This window comes from Pelodiscus sinensis, chromosome 2 (assembly GCF_052426305.1).
Source record: "Pelodiscus sinensis isolate ZL-2025 chromosome 2, ASM5242630v1, whole genome shotgun sequence".
NCBI classification, from domain to species: Eukaryota; Metazoa; Chordata; order Testudines; family Trionychidae; genus Pelodiscus; species Pelodiscus sinensis.
Genome location: NC_143053.1, coordinates 168,609,060 through 168,631,028, shown reverse-complemented (window position 1 = coordinate 168,631,028; position 21,969 = coordinate 168,609,060). Strand labels below are relative to the sequence as shown.

The window sequence follows — 21,969 nt, the reverse complement described above, 5'->3', positions numbered from 1 at the left end:
ATTACAATTCTCGACTATGGCAGCAAACAGTTCTTGCTTTATTCACAGAGTTAAAAAATTACAAATACCTTGAACAAATTCTAATAACAAATTCAAGGACACTATATTTTGCTCAATCATTCTGCAAGCAGAATAAGAGGCAAAATTCCTCAGATAAATTATTCATTTCAAATTATTTGCTTGCCTCCCTTGGTCTCCATTTTGTAGGTGGAGAATAAGATCTTCAGCTTGAATAAACCAGTGTAGCTTCATTGGCTCATTGGAGTGATTGTAAGTTAGGAGCTAGTCCTAACAAACCAAAACAGAGAGATTAAGTTATCAGACCAGCTTCCCAATGGAGTCTGTGTTAGAGAAGGGATTAGAGCTCAAAAATTCCTGGGTCCTAATCTGATGGTCAAAGCAAGAGTTGGGTCAATCATATATGGAGCTCCATTTGACACATGCATCTGAATACAGGGATTACGATTAATAGCGTAACCATGCTGTCCAACCTATTTGCCATGCTATTTTAGAAAACTGGGAGGAGGGGCAGTTCCATAGTGTGTTGTAATGCTAGGAGTGTAATGGGCAGGGCTATTAAACAGAAAGATGGAGTCATGATAGTCAGTCTCCACAAGAATCTATGAAGGTAGAATTTGTCTTATAAAGTCTCTGGTGCTGTTGATAATGCATGAAACAGAAACAATCTAACTTGACTCTTGATCCGCTTGCTCCAAATGGCTCCAAGGACTGCTGGAGGCAGGAGAAGGGCACAGCACAGGATGCTCTGGGTGACACTGGCCCCACCCTTGCTGCTTCTGCCTGAGGGCCCCGCCCCTTTACCTTGCTCAAGGTCCCAACAATTTCATCGTTTCTCCCTCAGTCAATTCAAAAAATTCTCTTCTCATTTACATGTCGTGGTGAAAGCGGTGTGCCATATTTGTTATATTTATGGTGTTCCTAGGATACTGGAGAAATAAAGTGGGTGAGGTAGTATTTCATTGAACCGACTTCTGTTTGTGAGAGACGTGAGTTTTTACACGGCTTTTGAAGACGCGCTCTGCCTAACACCAACAAAAGGTTGTCTCTCACCAACAAAATTTGGTTCAATAAAATATATTAATCTTGCTCCTCATGGTGAAAGTGGCAAATTTTACTGAACTTCTCAGAAATCAAGCACTTTCTAACCAAGCAATGTGCAGTTTTAAACAAGATACATCCAACTGAGACAGTGGACCAGGTAACAGTCTCTTACTGGACATACACTGATGTAACTTCATTGAATTCAAAAGAATTTACACCAGTGAGATATCAGAATCTGGCCTCTTCTCTGCATTTGAATATTTAAAATTGGCCCCTCTATTTCTGTAACTGAAGGTGACTCATTCTGGCTGGGAAAGCACAGAGGAGAAGAAATACTGTCATTATATCTTTCTCTCCTAACCCTGGATCTCCTTTGCAGGTCTAAGAGGCATGAGATACACTAGGTTTGAAGGAATGGGGCTGTGAATGAAAGGAGAAGCTACTTTCAACAGCACACCTGTTTGCAGAGATGGTAGAGGTGCACCTATATTAAAGCTGTTTGAATTTTGGGAAGCTCCCACATACATTATTGTGATTAGAAATGTGCAAGCACCTAGACAAGGTATATGTGCTATTTGCTAATGTACCTACAGATGAAATATGATGTTAACACTAACTATATTGTCCATGAAATTTGTAGTAGCAATGGCGGAAAAAAGTAATAAATTTCTATCAAAACCTATAGGTTTTTTTTATTCCCATCTGTATAAAATAGTTGAGAGCAATATACAGTGCTGTTTCCAGTAAATTAAATGATGCAGCCATCTAATTTATTATCAATTTAAATAAAAGATATTAACAAATAGTGCAGTATGGTTTACCAAAAACTGACTAATAGAAAGGGAATGGAGTCTTTCACAGTCTATTTTTATCCATAGTAATTGGAACAATTAAAAGTCAGAGGGTCTGATACCATATTGTTTTGTGAAGCCCATTCCAGTCACTGGAAGTTTGGTACAGGTTCTTAAAACATTACACTGATGTGTGTGAGCATAGTGTGGCAGCGCTGTGGCTATGCCCATGGGTCCTGCGCCTATGGTGGATAGTGATTAGCCTCAGAGGCTCAACATGTCCCACCATGTGACCTCTTTCTTTACTAGAGGCAGGGTTCATAGCCTACTGAGCCATACTCATCACAGGCTAGTCCATAATATGGGGATGAAACCCTTCTGTAATCCTTTTCTCCCCGTCTAGGGACAGACTCTGTAGTGGTGGAGGGAGGGATGGGGGGAACCTGAGCTCACCCACTACTCCAGGTTCCAGCCCAGGGACCCTAAGACAGCAGCAACAGATGGGGTTTGTTCTACTCTGCATCTGGCAACTACGTCCCTGGACCATTCCTGCCAGTACCTTTCCTCTGGTACCTGAGCAGCTTATTTTGCTCCTCCAATTCACTCTGTCTGACTTGAAGCTCCTAGCTCTCACCCAGACTCCTCTCACTCTCAGAACTTTGGCCCCTGCCTTTCTCCCTCCTCACACTTCTGAACTAACAGAAGAGGAGCCCCTTTAAACCAGCCTCAACTGATTCTTGATTGCCCCCAGGTATTCTGATTAGCCTAACTCCCTTGGCTCTGGAAGTCTCCTAATTGGCTCCAGGTTTCTAACTGGCCTGATTGTCCAGTTGGCTTCTAGAAAGTTCATTCTGGTTCTAGGACAGCCTCTGCCAGTTTACCCAGGAAACAGAGACCTCCTTACTCTAAGGCTAACACATCTCCCTTCAAGTACTCTTCTATGTCCATCTGACCTTATCCTGTCACAACAGAAACAAGTATATGAGTTGATATTTAGTATGTAGGAGGTAATTAATATTCTTATAGGTTTATTTTTGGTACGGAGGTAAATTTACACTACAGCATTCTGGTTGGTAACATTGCTATTGCCCATAACATTGTGTATATATTTCCATCTCTCTCTTTCTTTTTTGTTACATTGTCCAGATCTTCTTTCCTGCATGTGGGGCCTCACATTAAGATATCGTATTTTTTCCTATCTGGTAGCCTGTGGTTTGTCCGTCTCTGTATCACTTTAGTGTTTCTATTTTGGTGCAGACTTATAACATCTTTGAGTTCAGATCAAGGGTTTCTTATACAGATATTTTTGTCACGGACCAGCTTCCTTCCTATTTGAGATCATGCAGCCAACCCCTCCCATTCACAATCACATAACATCCCCATGACAACTACACAAATAGTTTACATGAAAAAGTCACATTAAGAGAGTATTTTAATGTGTTTTACAGCTGTAGTTAGTGCAATAGTTGTTTTATTCTTCATTTCAGCTTCTCTATCTCCCATCTGTTCTCTTTCTCAGAGCTGGAAATAAGGACAGCCAGCACCATGTGATCAGTCAGACTTCTGCAGACCAGTGGTAAGTTTTCTGTGGACCAACATATAACTTTACTTTTAAGTGACACAGTGGCTAACCCAGGATATCATAGGGTTAGATTAAAATCTCTAAGAGCTGTCATATCTTCAAAGGTAACATTTAATCTTGAATATATTCCAAGGGGGGGGGGGGAGGGAACTGCCTGAATTTCAAAACACCACCACCACTAGACAGCGTTGCTCTGATAACTATTTACTTACCTTTCATATCCTTAGTTACAAAGGTCAAACACCTAAAAGTAAAGTAATCAACAGATAGGCACGCAACGGACCTTACACTGTTACACACAAATCTTTATTCGGCTCTTTAGTGTATTTTTATTGTAGAGAAGGAGTGGGGAAAGGTGAATAAACGTGCTTGCTTATGAAAAGCTACATATAACCTTATAACTGAAAGCAATTACGCTCATCCTAGCCACTGAGGAATAAAATAAATCAAACCTACTTAGGCTATCTTGCTTACTGGCAAATTCACGGTGTAGGCAGGGAACTATGCAACCTGGAATTACCCCACTTAGGAGGGAATGAGATGTGCATCATCACACTGTATGCTCATATTCTCTACTCTCTCTAAAAAGGAAGAGAGATTCCACATTATGAAAGTCAAAATATCACTGGGGGTATCACTCTTGTACCCCCAGCAGACCCTTTTCCATCACATCACTATTTCCATTCCTGTAACCAGCCTGTACTCTATTAGACCTTCAGTAGGCTTCTGCCCCCGAAGGCCTGAGGTAAAAGGCTGAACACTGGAATTCCAGGAAAACCAAAATAATCAGTGTTTTTAGTTGTGGGTAGCTTTTGTGGATATTTTCACTTTCACAATAATGACCAGGATCAGAAATGGTCTTTTCATGGTATTTCCACCTTCCTGGAACATTAGTGCCAAAAAAGGAAAGATCTCACATTATTCTATCCCTATAAATATTTTCTGGGACTTATATAAAGCCAATGAAAATATTAAACAAAGAAAACCTTGAATCACAAAAACTAGAATTTGTACACCCCTTTTCATAATCACTCAATAAATGACACTCTCTAAGTGTACTTAACTTTTCATATTTTCCATTCCCATTAGTGTAATATCTAATCTCCTGTCAAATCTATTCAAATCATATAAACTTTAAGGTATCCACATATCAAAAGGTCTCTAGAAATGAAATAATATTTTTAAAGATACGACCGACCCACTTATTTTCAAAAGTAAACTATTCAAAGTTAGATTGAGACACCATACAGTGACTCCAGCATTCATTCCCCATTCTTTTGCCTAGCAAGTACAGAGGGATATGGAACATTATCAACTGGGTTTTGGATCTTTTTAGCACAGTAGCTAGTTTAGACACAACAGTGATTTAAGGATAATGTATTTTATAATATTGTGGAGTTTTACCATGAACATTGGCTTTTGTGGCTTTAAATCAGGACCTTAAAAATAAGGTTACCAAAGTTTGTTATCTATGGTATCTCGGATCTTTTTTCCTCTTGATGTTAAATAGTCTTTTATGTCTAAGATACAATTTCTCTATCTATCTCCTATGTAATAGTTTATTGTTTCTAAACCCTATTGTGTCTAACATACTCTGATGCATGACCACTCCACTGAAATTCCCTTTTAAGGAAACTCATGTCAAGGGTGCATCTAAACATGTATTGTGTCACAGTAGGCACAGTGCACTGCATAAAGCAGAGCCAATTGAGTGTAAAAAGGGTCTCATTGACAGTAATCAGGGCTCTTTCCTCAACCCTCAGCCCAGCTTATTTAGTCTAGTAGACTATAAGAACGTATGCACAGACAAACTGGCGTCCTGTTGCATTCCTCAAGGATAAATAATTTATCAGGACCGATGCTGATTAAGTGCAAATGGCAAGAGTGTCAGAATTCCAGGTGACACAGTGGTGTGTGCTGCCTTTCACCTCCAAAGCATATGGGTCACATATCATTCCTCAGGTCCTCTTTTGAGGAATACTTAAGAGGTTTCTTGTTTGGGAACAAAGATCTTTTTGGGAAAAAACACATTCCCTCTGTTTACAGTCTCATAGTACATATAGTCCCTGAGTGTGCATTCATCAGGAGATAATTACGGTGGGTAGAATCCCTTGCAGCCAATCAGATCAATGACATTATCCAAATGACTTTATAAATTTTGTTCATTCAGTCTTAGCTCTTGGTTATATCATTTATATGTATCTGTTACACAGTCTCCAAAAGTTTATCTTTAGCATAACTTCATAGACTTTAACAGAGTTAAAACAGGGACGAATTTGGCCTAATGAGTTTACTGGTGCTTAGGCAAAATATTTGACTGTACCAGGGTGGAAAATTCTAAGGCCCGGATTTGTAAAGGTATTTAGCCAGGGTTCCTCACAATTGCATTTCTCAGAAGTGACTTATGTCTCATGGAACCTATGTCTCATGGAAAGTCAATAATATTTAGGCTCTTAAGACTCAGATCCTTAAAGGAATTTAAGCACCTAACTCCTGTGGTTTCAATACATCTGGGCCCTGGGTGCCTATGCCACTTTTGAAAATGGATTTTAGCGGTCTAAATCACAGGCTTTGCAACATTGAGCACTGTCATTAGTGCATGCACAGACACTTTCCTCCTCTCCATCTCCCCCAAACCTATCTAGACTACATGGAAAATGTATGAAATTACCTGAAATGAGCAACCCTTGAGCTCCAAGAAGCACGACCATTGTTTTGGTGCTGTGCAAAGATCAGGCTGAGCCACTACCTAACAATACATTGTATTAGAACTTCTCTAATAACTCCAACAGCTGCTGCACAATTGGAGCTATTGTTTTTAAGAGGACCCAACCCTTTTGTGGGTTGTGACTGCTTTGTGCCACACTGTGCAAATTCTATCAGACCCTGGCTGGATCACTGATGTGCAAGGAGGATCTTGAAGAGGTGTGGACAACATGGAAAGTGAATTTCCAAGAGGGGATAGGTAGAGAATGTGTCTTGGAGCGCCCCTTTGTTCCCCTGCAGTACAATTAGCAGCCACCTTGCTTACTCCAATTTAAGCCTGGAAACCAACCTTGCACATAGCAACTCTGGATTGGTAGTGCACCAATGTGAGCTTTACACCTTTTGCATTCTCCTAACCTGTAACCTGTTGTCTTTGCTCTTCACTTGCAGTCAAGGACATGGCTAATTTGTTTATAGTTTAAACTTATCAATTTCCAGGCTCCTTTGGTAGCTGAAATAACAGAAAATAAGCTTCAGCCAAAGCTTATTGTCTGTTAACAAAGTTGTTTCTTGGATGTCCCTGCAGGAACTTCTCTTTCTTAACTCTTTGCTCCTCAGTGTCCAAGAGACACACGGCAACCCTTTTAATTTCTTATTGGAGTTAAGAAATTGGACCTGGTATTACACGTATGAAGAAGTTAGCCAGAATCTTTAGGAGAGTTCTGAGTACCTGATGTCAGAGTTCCGAGCGACCCCAGCACCTTAGAGGACGTGGCCTTTTAAGGACTAGAAGTAAACAGGCAGCAAGTTAGAACACCAGTGGTCCAATAGCATTCTGAATCCCTCTGCCAGTGATGTAAACAACATCTATGGGATGACACCAATGCAGTAAAGGAGGCAAAATGAGCTGTCTTGTTTTGTTTCCCTTAGAAGATTTATCTGAGTTGACAGTTTCCTGCAGAATGCTTTGATTTTGATAGGACACCTCTGATAATAGAACTACAGTAGTTTTAAGGCAGATCTGACTGCTGTTTATTCTAGTGATAGTGTGGGGTGCTACTGGAAGGACATCACAGCACTGTATCTCTTTCTTCTCCTTCCCAGCTCCTTTAAGGTCTTGTTGAGGAGCAGTTTCCTCCATGAATATATTACATGGACTCAGTATATTTTTTTAATGATACCTCCGATAAGTACTTTTGGAGCAACACGATGAAGGTAACTCTGTTTCAGAGCATTTAGAAGCCAGCAGAGTGATGGGAGTTGAAGTAGGAAGGTGCTGTGGGTGTATTCTGTGAAACACAAGCTACTTCAATACTACACGCTTCTTATGGCAGATGATAGCTACGCTACTCGGTGAAAAGCGGGCTGCATCCACATTGCAATGGACAGTGAAAGGTTTTGGTGGGGGGAAGGCACCAGATAAAGGCTCAGTCTTGCCCTGTGCTGGAATCTTTCCACTGCTGCCAGGGACGTTATCAGGAGCAGGGAGCTGCTGAAGTTTTCCCCTCTGGTGGGAAAAAGTTCTAGCAATGGAGGGCTGGCGGAGCCTTCCCTCACCTTTCCCCTAGAGTCATTCCCTGGTGTGGAGAAAGGCTCCAGCAGCTGGGAGATAGCAAACTGCTACACAACTGAAATAACAATGTGGATGGCGGGGCATGGCTTGGGTAAATAAAGAGCCGTGTAAGGTAAGCAGTCGGGTACATGCCCCCAGCCTCCTGGCATGTCTGCTCTCAATCCTGCTAAACTGTGCCTCGCTGTCTGCACTGCTACTTAAAGCGGTGCTACAGGGGCTACCTGGGTACATGCTCTATACACCGTTGAAAGTGTAGCTTTAGCCAGAAAGATAGAAACAAAGCATCAATGTTCTTCCTGACAGGCTGCAACATAACACTACTTTCTTTCTTAGATTCTAGAAATCTAACACACTCACCAAATCCAAAGGGACGTAGCACACAGGCTGCTACTGCTGGCAGAGATACAACTCATCTTGCTCAACATTGGAACAATTTTTACAGTCAGGGTGCAGAAAGCCATTGTAAACCTTCTGTGTGATGGAAACCATTTCCAGCCAGAGGATGCTGCAGTACCTCCTGCATGTCTAGTTCCAGCATCTGGTCTGGGCTTCCTTGTAGATTGACTGCTGAGAAGTCCAATCACATGCTTCCCTCTGACCTCTCTACTCCCCTCCCCCCCCAAATGCAGGACCAGGAAACCCCACAGAACTTAAAGTGATAGCTTGTAATTTTCACACCATTTTCAGTACATCACAGAAGGTTGATCTGGTATTGAAGCCTGGAAGAGAAATTCACACCTGATGAAACACAGTTTCCAAAGGATCTCCTGAGTTCTGCTGTTCAGATAAAATCATTAAAATGAGCCACTTGCAAGATGGTTATTCACTTTCAACCTCTGAGAATCAATATTAGGAATTTGTATTGCTGTCATGCTGTCATGGACCGAGAACTCCGTTGTGCCAGGTACTGTACAAAAAGAATGAGAGATGGTCCCTCCCCTCGAGAAGATTACCCTAGAGACATAGAACTGCTTCCTGAGCTGGTGTAAATTATCACAGCTCCAGCTAGTTCCATGGTTCTCTTTCAGTTTGTACCAGTTGAGGATATGGCCATAAATTGCATTGTGGTTGCACTTTTGTGTGGTATCTTGTGGGTCTGAAGTATTCAAAATGAAAGAGTGGGTGGGTGTTCATTGCCTTGAATCACGTTTATCTTGTTCTTGGAATACTGCAAAAGCATCTCTGTCAGTGATTGTTTTTAGCTCAAATTAACAAAGGTCATTTTGGATAACTATGCCTTGCCTTTGAAAAAGCACCGGAATACACCAAACGGCTCATATTATCCACATGTTTTAATGGAAAAGAATATAACTGGCACCCTTTGAAAGGGATTTTAAGTGGTCCATAGATTTCTAGAAATATTATTTATGTATAAATCACCTAAACTTTCACTGTGTGACTATTACACTCAATTGGCAACAAATAAGAGCTTGTAGAAATAAGTGATTTTCACCATATACCCCACTGTCAGTTCCTTGTAACCATGCAATAGGAGAGTGGTCTGGTGATAATGTAGAACTTTACTCACTTCCGGTGTTTTGTGGAGGGCACAAATCAACCTATGTTGTTTTTATGTTGTTGTCAGACAGCGGAGCATTATAGATGAGGTTAAAGCACTTGCACATGGTGGATTGTTTTGTAGGTTCATTAATCATCATTTATCACTTCAGTATGATCCTATGAAAAGCGACTCCTCATCTAGTCCCAGAAGAATTTTAGAAGCACATACTTGGAAGTAAAGGAGGAAGATGATCTCTCAGGGATAGTTTAACTTCCCTCACGGTTTCACAGCATCTGTGCGTGTTATCTCAAGTTCACTCTTTGCAAACATGGTAATGCTCATCGTAAACAGAAGTGACAGCCATAGGAAGGACAAATAAGCAGTTTTGAGAGCTGACATAAGTACTCTCAGCTTCTTGACTTTACTGATGACATAACTGCTGTCACCACAATCCATTGGTGCAGGGGAGCCAGAAATCAGCTGGCAGGGATGAAATTGTTCAGTGACTTCACTGGTAGAGTCATTTATTTAACTGTCCTTCTGAGCAATGTTAGGGCTCTTATATTGTCCCTAGGGAGCAAATACCGTATACCCGCCCGATAATATATGATAAAGAACACGTTTTTCTGAAAACATTTAGTACTCACATTCAAAACAAGGTAGGTATTATTTTACAGTTACTGTATAAGGTCTTGATTTTTCTTTCTGGCTGTTACTTGTTCAAAACAAACAAAGGGACATTTTGTAGAGTAACTCTTCATATGCCAAGAATGATTAAAAGTCTCGGGATTAGCCATGTTAGTCTGTAATTGAAAAAAACTTTACAAAACCATGAATGCTCCTATAGCATTACAAGTCCATTCATTATTTTTTAATTTTCTTCATATGCCAGTATATTATTAAGACTTACACTTAGTGATGGGGTTGTTCTGTGTCTTGTCTCTTGATTTTTTTTATTTGTTTGACAATGATGCAGATTAAAATGTATAGGACTCTGAGGCTCAAAAGGGTAGGTCTTCAATTAACTTCCCCACCTGGCTATTAGGGATCAAGTGGTTCTGTGAGGTTCATTCAGTGCCTTCATATTGTAAGTGATGCAGGGAGATGGGAAGTGTGTAAGGCCATGTTTACACTACAAATGTAAGTTATATTGGAAATACAGCTGCAGTCATAATTATTACATTGCTTGTACATGGGGATGTAACTATCCTTCTTGGGTCAGTGGTGCATGTCCTCACCAGGAACACTTACTTTGACGTTGAGTATAGTGCACCAAGAAAAGACATCCCACTGTGCTACTCACCCCATCCAGAGTAGGGTGTTTTGGGGACATTTTGCAATGCCTCATGGAGCTGAAACAAGTCACATGGGAGAATTGTCCATCCCATAATTTCATCTGCTTCTCATGGAATTTCACATCTCTTTTCAAAATCCCTGCAAACCTGCACATCCCTTCTTCACTGTCTGCCATCTCTGACTGAATTATAGATCCTGCACCTCTCTGCATGATTGTCATGAACTTTTCAAGTACAGGACATGCCATCCTGCAGTATTTGCAGAGCTGAAAGGGAAGTGATGGGGAACATGACAGTTCTGTGGAGGCTAGTTTGCTATGGACCATAGAAAGGTTCAATTCAAAGATGTTCGTGGTAATCATGAAGCAGTTGCAGACAGTGAAGCAGTGGTTCTGGGCTTGAGAACTAAGCACAGAGTAGGGACATCACATCATAGCGAGGGTTTAGGATGATGAGAAGTACTTGTGAAGCTCTGGGGCTTGTAAGGCCACATTCCTGGATCTGTGTGTTGAACTCACCCTAGCCCTCCAGTGAAGGGACACCAAAATGAGAACCATACTGACAGTTGAGAACTGGGTGATGAGTGCACTGTGGGAACTTGCTATGTCAGAGTGCTATCAATGAGTTGGGAATCAATTTGGAGTTGGGAAATCCACTGCAGGGGTCATTGTCATGCAAGTGTGCCTGGCCATTAATTGCCTCCTGATAAACGGAACTGTGACGTTGAGTGATATGCAGGACATAGAAGCATAGAATAGTAGAACTGGAAGGGACCTCAAGAAGTCAAGTCCAGTCCCCTGCCCTCACAGCAGTACCAAGCCCCATTTACATCAGGACTGGGCAAGATGTGATCCAGGGGCCGGATCTGGCCCACCTGATACTTTGAACCAGCCTGAGGACTGTATCTGGCTGCTTTCTATTTATATCCTGCTGCTCATGCCACCAAATTTCCAGGCAGTATCTCAGGCAGCAGGATCCTATTTAAACAGCTTCAGGTGCTACCCCGGCAGGGGACGAAGCCTTGAGCCTTTTAAATAGCTGCAGCAGCCTGGGGTGGCTTCCAGGCAATGCGATAGCGGCGGGGCCAGGATCCTGAAAGCCCTTTTCTGTGTTTTTAATTCAAAGCCTCCAGTCCCAGACAACCCCGGGGTGAGGCTAGTCATCTTCCGCACCAGACCCCACCCCTACTGGGGGTGAAACCAGCCTGTGACCAGGCACCAAAATTCATTAAGTGGCCCCTCTGTCAAAATTATTGCCCACCCCTGAGCCACCCTGTGGGCATCTAGCAAAGCTATTCTCTCTGTGATGATCCATAGCCATATCCAGTGAGCTCTGAACACCTGGGAAAATTGGCGAGCCTGGGAAGAAAGAGAGCAAAGCAGCTAAGTGCAGGTGATACACTACTAGCATGAAACTCACTCCACAGAACTGGAAACAGTCAGTCACCTGTCAATGCCTCCAGGGCAGGCGTGAGCATACAGCCCTAACCTGTAGTCATTCTAAGATGCTCTGAAAGTGCCGCCTTCTTACCCTAAGGCATTACTCCAGACAGGAAAGCAAAAAGAAGCAAAACAGGCAATGTAAACAAGAACTACAGTCGATTTAAAAACATTCAAAGTAGCATGCCCATTGTTGCCGTGTGACCATCACATTTTCCTTTCAAATTAAAGACTTGCTCTCTGGCTTAGGCCTTTCAGCCTCAAGAAACCCACATAAAGCAAGAGTGGAAACTGATGGCAAAGGACATCCACAGTGGGTTTAAAAAATGCTGAGGTATGTGTGATTTTAAAAATCAATGTCCCTGTGAATTCTATAGATTTTGAAGGGCAATGAGAGCCCCAGATGATATTGTTTCTTAAAATCCCTTAATTAAAGGTCTTTTTAGTAAAAAACTGAACAAACGGGAAAAACGTAAGATATCCGAGCAAGTCACCCAGCAGCCAATTGGCTAACCTATTCCATAACCTCACACTACACAGCAGCCAGTAGGTGCCTGTGAAATAGAAATGCACAGGGCAAGGAACAGAGACAACAAGGGTCCAAGTTTACCTTCAGCTGGTTATCCAAAAGGACAGCATTTCCTGAAATGCTGCTTCAGCCAAGAGTGTTTTAAAAATCCATGCAGCACAGTTGTTTCCAACTACTCCTAGCATACAAGACATTTCCTTTGCATATCTGTCCCCGGTCATGTCCCCTGATCAATTTCACACACTAATCAAAGTCTAAGTTTAAATTTAAAAAAACCCAAAGTTTAAATAAGCCCTTTGAATGTAGTGTCATTTGCTGTTCTCAGCCAAGTTGGTCTCCATAAGGAGTATCTAGGCTGAATGAACTGGCATGATCACTATTAAGTGAAACTCTTAGATATTATTCCAAACACCGCTCATTTCTTAAAGGGATACAGCTGACAAAATGCTTATGGACAGTTTACCATGGTAGTGAATGGTTATGCAGGAATGGACTTCCCAAATTGCTGTGTGGAGTAACATTCCTATGTTAGCTCGGGACCACCTTGGCAGAGAACATCAACAGAAAGGATTACTTTTCTATGCTGATGTAAGGCTATGTCTAGACTACAGGGTTTTTTTTTTTAAAAAAAAAAGTGGCCTTTTTTCAAAAACACTTCACCTGCATCTAGATTGCCGCCGCGTTCTTTTGAAATTAAATTGAAAGAATGCAGTGGTTTTTTTCGACAGCGGTAAACCTCATTTTACGAGGAAGAATGTCTTTTTTCGAAAGAGCTCTTTCGAAAAAAGGCGTTCTTGACCGCAAACAGATTTTGAAAGAGAGCATCCAGATTGCCTGGATCGCTTTTTCGAAAAAAGTTGTGGCTGTCTAGACAATCTATTTCGTAAGAAGCTTTTTTGAAAGATTCTTTCGAAACAGCTTCTTTCGAAAAAAGCATGTAGTCTAGATGTACCCTAAATGTTAGTAGATCACCAGGGATACTTTAAGCATCTGTATGGGCTGGTATATGATGTGTGCATCTTTAGGTAGACAGTGCTATTTAGAAAGGGACAAGCAGGGGCCTTCTTTCTGGATCAGCAGTTTACCATTGGGAATGTTGAAATGACAGTTGAGATCCTGAGAGACCCAGCCTATCCTTTGCAAGTCCCAGGTCTCATGAAGCCATCCTTTGGTCACCTTGACAACACCCAGGAGCTCTTCGACTACAGCCTCAGGGGGTGCAGATTGACAGTTGAATGTGCTTTTGGCCAGTTGAAGAGACACTGGCATTGCGTGTTTATGAGATGATTGGACTTCAGTGAAAAGGTTAGTCCAGTGGCTATAGTTGCTTGCTTTGTCCTACTACCATCTGTGAAGCAAAGTAGGGAAAGTTCCTGCTAGAATGGAGGGTGGAGGTGGAGCAGCTCTCTGCTGAATTTGAACAGCTAGAAACAAGGGCTACCAGAGGAGCTCAGCATGGAGTTATATGGCTCAGGGAAGACCATTTTAATTAGTGTGTGGGGTGGTAAGTGTCCTCCTCCTAACTCTTCTCTTTTGTAGCCCAGGATGATTCTTGTAGTGAATGCTGGCTGTGTAGGAATGTAATATTTTCAATTCACCTATTAAAATTGTTTATGAATGATGTTGCGGTTTCTCTGAGAGAGTGCAGAAAAAGGAAACTGATCTCAGTCAGACCTGCTCATCACCAGGCGTGATATGTTTTGAACTAATAAAGATGAATTACGTTTGACAAATAGAATGGTATTCTGTAATATGAACCAGGCAAATAAAAACATTTGGAACTTAACAAAAGTTAATACATTAAAACTTATGAAGGGGAAAGAACAGTCATTTTCATTCCTGATGAGGAGACTCACACACACATGTACATCTTTCACATGTCAGTATATGTGCAGTGTTGTTGCCTTTAATATCCTCCACAGTGAAGTAGAACAGGTAGTGCAATGACCTCTGCAGCCACATGGGATGTTGAGGGGGAGAAGAGGTCCCAGTATTGAGTTTTCAATGGCTTGAAGAGGAAGGCAAGTATGGGATTGTTGAAACTCGAGGTCCACCAGTCTGCGGCATCTGTATTTGCTGCCTGAGAAGCCACATTATGTCTGGATGCATTTCCTTCTCCTTTTCCTGCTTGTACTCCCATGTCTTTTCTCCTCTCTGCCCTTTAGTTATTCACGGTGTCTGAAAAGATTGTCTTCCCAGCCCTAGTCTTGTTCTCTGTTGCAGCCCAGGCTTGCAGCATATCCTGGCACATGTCTTCCTGAGTCCTCTTCTTTCTCCTCCTTTTCTGGCTCAGGTTTTCTATGGCTGTGAAGGGGGAGACTCAGAATGCCACACAGGCAGCAGCTGCAGAGACAGCATGCATAGGAATCTTTGTCAGCATGTTTATATCAGAAATTGAACCGTAGGATACTGAACTTACTCCCTCTTTGATTCCCTCAAAATTGAAAATCAGACTGAGACCACAAGAAAAAATGCACAAATGGATCTTCTCCATAATACTGTGTCAAAATTCACATCTGCTGCTGTGACAGACATCGGCCTCTGCTCTCTGAGAACAGTTGGTTTGGTGTAGCTTCTGTTTCGTCTCTCTCATCCGTTTTTACTTGCAACAAGATTTCCAGTAGCAAATCCCTTTAATGGCTTTGTAATACAACAAATGTAATATGTCATACATTTCATTATATTTCATGTGATACAATGATACTGCTCTTGGAAAGCATAATATTTAAAGGATTTTCTCCGTGTGTGTTACCTAGCAGAGAACCTGTTCCCTGTGATGAGAGGGAACCTATTTGCTGTGATGAACCCATTTGCTTCACAGGCAGGAGAATGTTTAGATTGCAGACCTAGGGCAGTCTAGAGCTAGAGAGACTATACCATGTGGATATAATGCTTGTAGTCCCCTAGAATATTAAACTGATTCATGTGAGTACTGACTAGAGGCAATATTGATGTGTCTGGGAAAGGAGTCGGCCAATAGTTGACATGAAAACACACATAATTTGATGTGAAAATAAATTGTGCTGAAGAGTGGCCAGAGTCTATCCCTGATACAGCCCTTGGAGACAGGGGGTTGTATGCTACAGTAACTGGAACTTCAACAAGAAGCCTTGTAATTCCTAGCCAAGAGATTGTCTGGTCCTCCAGGCTCGCTGAAGGGAAACCTACTGGCTGACTCAGTAGGAGCTGTGCTGAGCTTCTCTCAGCTGGAAATCACACTCACATTCAGCACAGTACAGTATGTAATCTTTTCTTTCCATTGTCAAGGCTGCACATGGGAGGTGATTCATGCCCTTATTGCCAGTTGCAGTAACCAGCAAATCGTCGCCAAATACTGTATGCCAAATTGAATCCCAGCGTATACAAGTGCAGCGTGGTTGATTTCTGAGGAGATGCATCTGCTTGGACCATCCCAATGAACAGATGCAATCTGCTCAGGAAACTCTTCTGAGTTTTTCTGTTTTTTTTCTTTAAAGACAGGATCTCAGAGTTATTCAAAGGAATTAAATGCGTAGGAAATCCCCTTCAGGAATGAAAAAATGTAAAAAACCTGGAGGGTTTTTTTTCATGATAGAGAGCATAAATCGGTGAGAGAAACTCATGTCCTATGGGGAAATGCAGCTTAAACTGTCATGTTTTTAAGAGCGGTGTCTTCCACATCTTCTCTGCTAATGTTAATAGCAGATAAGACTATATTTGTTAAATAACTCATTAATGGCAACAGGTCTGCTTGTATGTACTGCTATTGGGTATTTGTTGTCTAAAAATCATGCCTCTCAATGCCTGCCATCCCTACCTGTCATTCTCCACTAAGCTACATAATACATTCTGGGGGCAAGTGAGCAGGCTCTGTTTCCATGCTTAACGAAAGCTCCTCTCTTATCTTATCTTATCTTCTTGGCTCAAAGCAGCTTTAGGGTAAGTTTGTTTTACAGTGGATAAATGGTTTACCTCAGCTCTAGTTTATTAAAGGCATTGAACTATAGGAAGGTGAGGGAAAAGAGTGTTTGAACAGTTCCAGAACTGGATTAATATCTCCACATTTTCTGTGAGCATTCACTCAGAAATGTCATTAGCTTCACCTCTTTTGAGTTCACTTTGCACATATGTCCACTCTCCACAAATGAGCTTACTGGCAGAACATTGGAGAGAGGGAGCAAATTTCAGAACCGCTAATAATCAAACAGCTGATTTAGAAAATTATCTTTGCTCAAATGGAAAACAAAACACCATGTTCCCTATATGGTCAGTTATAACTGCCTGACACAGCTTAAATTTAGAACACTATTTTATTGCAATTGTGGCAGGGCCAAGGAACCCTAAGAACAAGAATCCATTGTACTAGGTGTGGTAAGAGCACATAGAAGAAGACTGTTCCTTCCCCTAAAGAACTTGCAGTATAAAAAAAAAGAGACAATTGGAGGATGAAACAGACACCTGCAACAAAGTTGCTGAAGGAAAAACTAGCAACAAATTGCTCACAAACAATCTACAGTTAATCAAATCATTCAGAATGTAATTCACTCCTGTACCAGAAGGACAATGTTATACTTGAGACTCATTAAAACTCTATGGCTGCGTCTAGATTGGCATGATTTTCTGGAAATGCTTTTAACAGAAAAGTTTTCTGTTAAAAGCATTTTCGGAACAGAGCATCTAGATTGGCACGGACGCTTTTCCGCAAAAGCACTTCCACTTTTTGCGGAAAAGCGTCCGTGCCAATCTAGATACGCTTTTCCGCAAAAAAGCCCCGATCGCCATTTTCGTGATCAGGGCTTTCTTGCGGAAAACAAATCTGAGCTGTCTACACTGGCCCTTTTGTGCAAAAGCTTTGCACAAAAGGGACTTTTGACTGAACGGGAGCAGAATAGTATTTCCTCAAGAAGCACTGATTTCTTACAGTAGGAAGTCAGTGCTTTTGCAGAAATTCAAGCGGCCAGTGTAGACAGCTGGCAAGTTTTTCTGGAAAAGCAGCTGATTTTCCGGAAAAACTGGCCAGTCAGACTAAACCTCTCTGTCGACAGAGAGATGTAGATTAGGCACGTCAAAATTGCTAATGCAGTAGGGATTTAAATAACCCGTGCTTCATTAGCATAAACATGGCCGAAACGGAGCTTTTCCAAAAAAAATGGCAGTCTAGATGCGGATATGTCAAAAATAAACCCCTTTTCGACAGATCCTGTAAACTTCATTAATTCATTCAATAGTGAATCAAGTCACAAACTACTTGAATTCAATTGAACAGAAAAAAGAGGCTAAATGATTAAATACATTATTACTTACAGTCAGTGCTTATAGATACCGTTCATCTCAGGATAAACCTGTTGCTGGGAGGAATAAGGCCAGTTTGCATTATGTTTGTAAGAGAACCATCATCAGAGAAGGCAAAAAAAACCACACACACAATCCTCCTCTCCCCCCCCCCCAAAAAAACCCCCAAGGCATTCTTTTAATACAGCCCAGCATTGAATAAAACATACTATTGTTAAACAGAGATCCTGTTGTGGAATTTGAACAAACCTACCACAAGCTATCACATTCACAATCCTAGATTCATAAAAATCTATGTCCAGGCTTGAAACCAATATAAAATCTAATTCCAGCTCCTGTTTTCAGATTTCAGCCTCACATATTCTGCTCCTGAATTCAACCTGGCACTTGACCTGCCTATAAAAATGGAAAGAGGAAGCAGCAGTAAAGCCAAGCAATCTAGTCCCCAAAGATTGAGTAGGTAGTCTGAAGTAGTGGACAGCTTGTTTCTCACATTCTTATCTATGCTTTAATATCTAAAGTAAACTTTTCAGTGTAAGTGCAACAGAAAACAATTAAAATAACTTCACACTTTATTTCTTCTATGACAAGAACTTGGCAGTATCATGAATAAGTATTATGTTCCTTGTATTTTCCTATCTTTATATGTATTTTGGAGCAATGTTTGCAGCTCCAGAAACCCTATGTTTTATCACTCTAACTTCTTCAGAAAAATTCCATTTCCCCTGAAAATGTGAGAGTTTCATTTCCCTCAAGGGAAGAAATGTTTATGCCAAGTTTGAAGTCAATCAGACAAGGTGTTTTGGAGAAAATGATTTTTGAACTTTAAGAGAGCTTTTTATACTTTTCAAAAGTGTCTTCAAACATTGAAAATAAATAAAATAAACACTAAAGATCTTTGGGTATTTTTGGAAGATTGGTGATTTTACTCTGATGTTTGGTTAATTCTGAAGGTTTACGCAGTGCGATCATTTCAAGCTTAAGAACTCCATGTCGCCTTAGAGTTTATAAATTTCTCAATAGATCTTGAAGTTTGTAAACTCTACAGGGTTTCAGGTCTGCAAAAAAAACTGGCTAGGTTCAAAGACTTTAAAGTATTAGCCAGTCATTGCTTTCTTAAACTTCAGAGCTCAGTTAGCTGATTTGAATGACTTTTATGGCTACTTTAAAAATGAATAGTCCTGTGGCATCTTAACACTAGGGCTTTATTTCAAAATAACTCCCCTTAGGTCAAATTTATAAGTGGAGTGTCCACACTACCAAGCCTGCTATTTTGAACTAAGGGGCCACTTATTTAAAAATGTGTACTCCTGCTTTTCTCGGGAAATAGCGCTAATTTCAAAATAGTTATTTGGAAACAGCGTTAATGTGGACGCTCTGGTGCTGCTACTTTGAAATAACTACTCCCCAGAGTAATTCAAACTATTTCATCCCCAGTGCTTCCTGGAGCTCTGAGGCTATGTCTAGACTGCAAGCTTTTTTTCAAAATAAGCTTCTCTGGAAGAGAACTAGTTCAGGCAGGGCATTAGGTCAGCAGTTGCTTCTGGGTGCTGTTGTCTAAGACTAGCTGAGATGCATGCTTAAAGGGATCCCTCCCTCCCCTACACAGCCATTTCTTAGCTTCTGCTGCATGCTTGCCTACCTCTCCAAGTGGCAGCAAAGCTCTTGCCGTGCATGCTCTGGTTGCCCAGCTTTTGGACAGCACAGCACACCCCTTGCTATGGAGCCAGAGCTGCCCCTGGGCATGTGATGGCCCCATACTGCCATGCTGCAGTTTCTGCAGTACTTTGTGCAGGCTGCCTCAATGGTCCTGCACAAGCTCGACACCGAGCTCATCAACAAGACCCTCTGCCTGAGTACGGGAGCAAGACCCTTGCAACCGCACCCCATAGCGGAGAGACGGTTCTGGAGGGCTGCACACCAGTTCTGACTGGAGGAACTGGCTGGTTATGGAGTGGTGGGGCAACCAGCAGTGGCTCCAAAACTTCTGCATGAGGAAGACCACCTTCATGGAGCTGTGTGCCTAGCTTGCCCTTGCCCTCTGATGACATGACACTCAGATGTGACCCACCATCCCCCTGGAGAAGCGGGTTGCCATCGTCTTATGGAAGCTCACCACCCCAGACAGCTACCAGTCTGTGGGCAACCACCATCGGGGCCCTCCTCATGGGTACTCTCGGGCTGCAGTCTGGAAAGGAGTGCGGGGGGGGGGGGTGAGCTGGAGATGGGGATAAGCCTCCATCCCCAGGGGCTTCTGCAGTCCCACCCTCACACAGCCCTGCAGGGGAGATGGCCTCATAAGAGGTAGCTCGTGGGGTGTTAAGGGAGTAGGGAGTGGGGGACTCGGGGACCTCCTCTGATTCTCTGTTCTGTGTGTTTCTTTGTCTCCTTCTGCAGCTGGTGAGGGCCATCAACTCCATCCTGTTGCACAGGGTCATCTGCCTGGGTGACCTGGACTCCATCATGGCTAGATTTGCAGCCCTGAGCTTCCCCAACTGCGCAGAGGCCATAGATGGAACCCATATCCCCATCTGAGCACCAGAACATCGAGCCGCACAGTACATTAACTGCAAGGGCTATTTCTCGGTGGAACCACAGGCCCTGGTCAACCACTGAGGATAATTCATGGACATTTTCATTGGGTGGTCAAGGAGGACACGTGATGCCTGCATTTTCAAGAAGCTAGAGGCTGGCACATTCTTCCCCCAGCATGACTTTAGAGTTGGGGATGTTGAGATGCCACTGTGTACTGTGGGGGATGAGGCCTACCCCTTCTTGCTGTGGCTGATGAAGCTGCACACTGCCCACCTGGACCTGAGCGGGGACTGTTTCGATGCCTGCCCAGGCAAGGCCCGCATCCAGGTTGAATGCACCTTCTGCCACTTGAAGGTGAGGCTCTGGTATCTCCTAACCTGCCTGGATGTCAGAGAGCACAACATCCCTGAGGTGATCTCAGCCTGTTGTGTTTTCCACATCATTGTGGAGAGCAAGGGAGAGGCCTTCCTTCCAGGATAGGGAGCAGAGGCCAGCCAGGAGGGAAGGGCCTTCGAGTAGCTGCATATGCCATCCGCCAGGCCCATCAACTGGGGGTGCGCATCCGGGAGGCCCTAGGGAGAGTTTCTCTGAAGTACTCCAGTAACTCTCCCCAGGGCCTCCCCACTAGGGGGCTGTGCCTTGGCCCTCTCTGCCTTTCCCACAACAACTCTGCCCTTCCTCCCTTCCCTGTACACTCAATAAAGACACCAGTTTTGTGCTGAAAACCAATAACTTTGTATTTTTTTATAATAAAATTAACTGGAGAGGAAGGGGAGGGGCTGAGAACCTGGATAGGGAGAGGGAGGAGGGGGGCTCAGAGCTGGGGCTGAGAGCGGCGCATGGTGCAGCTGGAAGTGCCACCTCAGGTCCGGGGGGGGGGGGCAGAAGGCAGGGACAACAGGGGGATAGGCAGGAGGGGGGGCTGGAGCGGAGTCAGGCATGGCGGGGGTGGGGGTCTGGCATAGGCATGGTAGGAAGAAGGGGGGTAGGCATAGGCATGGCAGGTGGGTAGGGGGGGCAGGAGCAGGGACAGGAACCGGGTATGCCATCATCTCCCGGATGGTGGCACACATGTTTTGGCCCTGCTGCGCCTACTCAGCCCACATTTGTTTCCACCATTGTGCATCCTCCAGGACATAGATGTTAATGTTATGAAGTCTGGAGCCGAGATCCTGCAGGGCCTCCTCCTCATCCCACACTGCCAGGAGGGCCAGGATCTCTGCCCCAGACCCCATTCCTGGCAGAGTTCTTGGAGCCCTGTGCATGCTCCCCGTGAGGGCCAGTGGGCTATCGGGGGAGGTGGTTGCTTGAGACTGGGCCATGGCTCAGGAAAAGTGTGGCAGTCTAAGCCTCATGGGGTATGTCTACACTACAAAGTTAATTTGAACTAACAGCCATTAGTTCGAATTAACTTTAATAGGCGCTACACAGGCAAACCGCTAGTTCGAACTTAATTCAAACTAGCGGAGCGCTTAATTCGAACTAGGTAAACCTCATTCCACAAGGACTAACGCCTAGTTCGAATTAAGTAGTTCGAATTAAGGGCTGTGTAGCCACTTAATTCGAACTAGTGGGAGACTAGCCCTCCCCAGCTTGCCCTGGTGGCCTCTCTGGGCACCAGCAGGGAAACTTGTCTGCCCCCCTCCCGGCCCTGGAGCCCTTAAAGGGGCACGGTCTGGCTACGG

The 21,969-nt window shown here is 43.0% G+C and overlaps 1 long non-coding RNA gene across 1 annotated transcript; it reads left to right on the top strand.

The window, feature by feature from the left end:
• Positions 1–1,447: 1,447 nt before the first annotated feature.
• On the top strand, positions 1,448–20,996 carry LOC142826806 (uncharacterized). The gene is made up of 3 exons (XR_012901057.2): positions 1,448–1,624; positions 3,373–3,429; positions 20,147–20,996. It is a non-coding gene; the product is annotated as an uncharacterized LOC142826806 (long non-coding RNA).
• Positions 20,997–21,969: the final 973 nt, after the last annotated feature.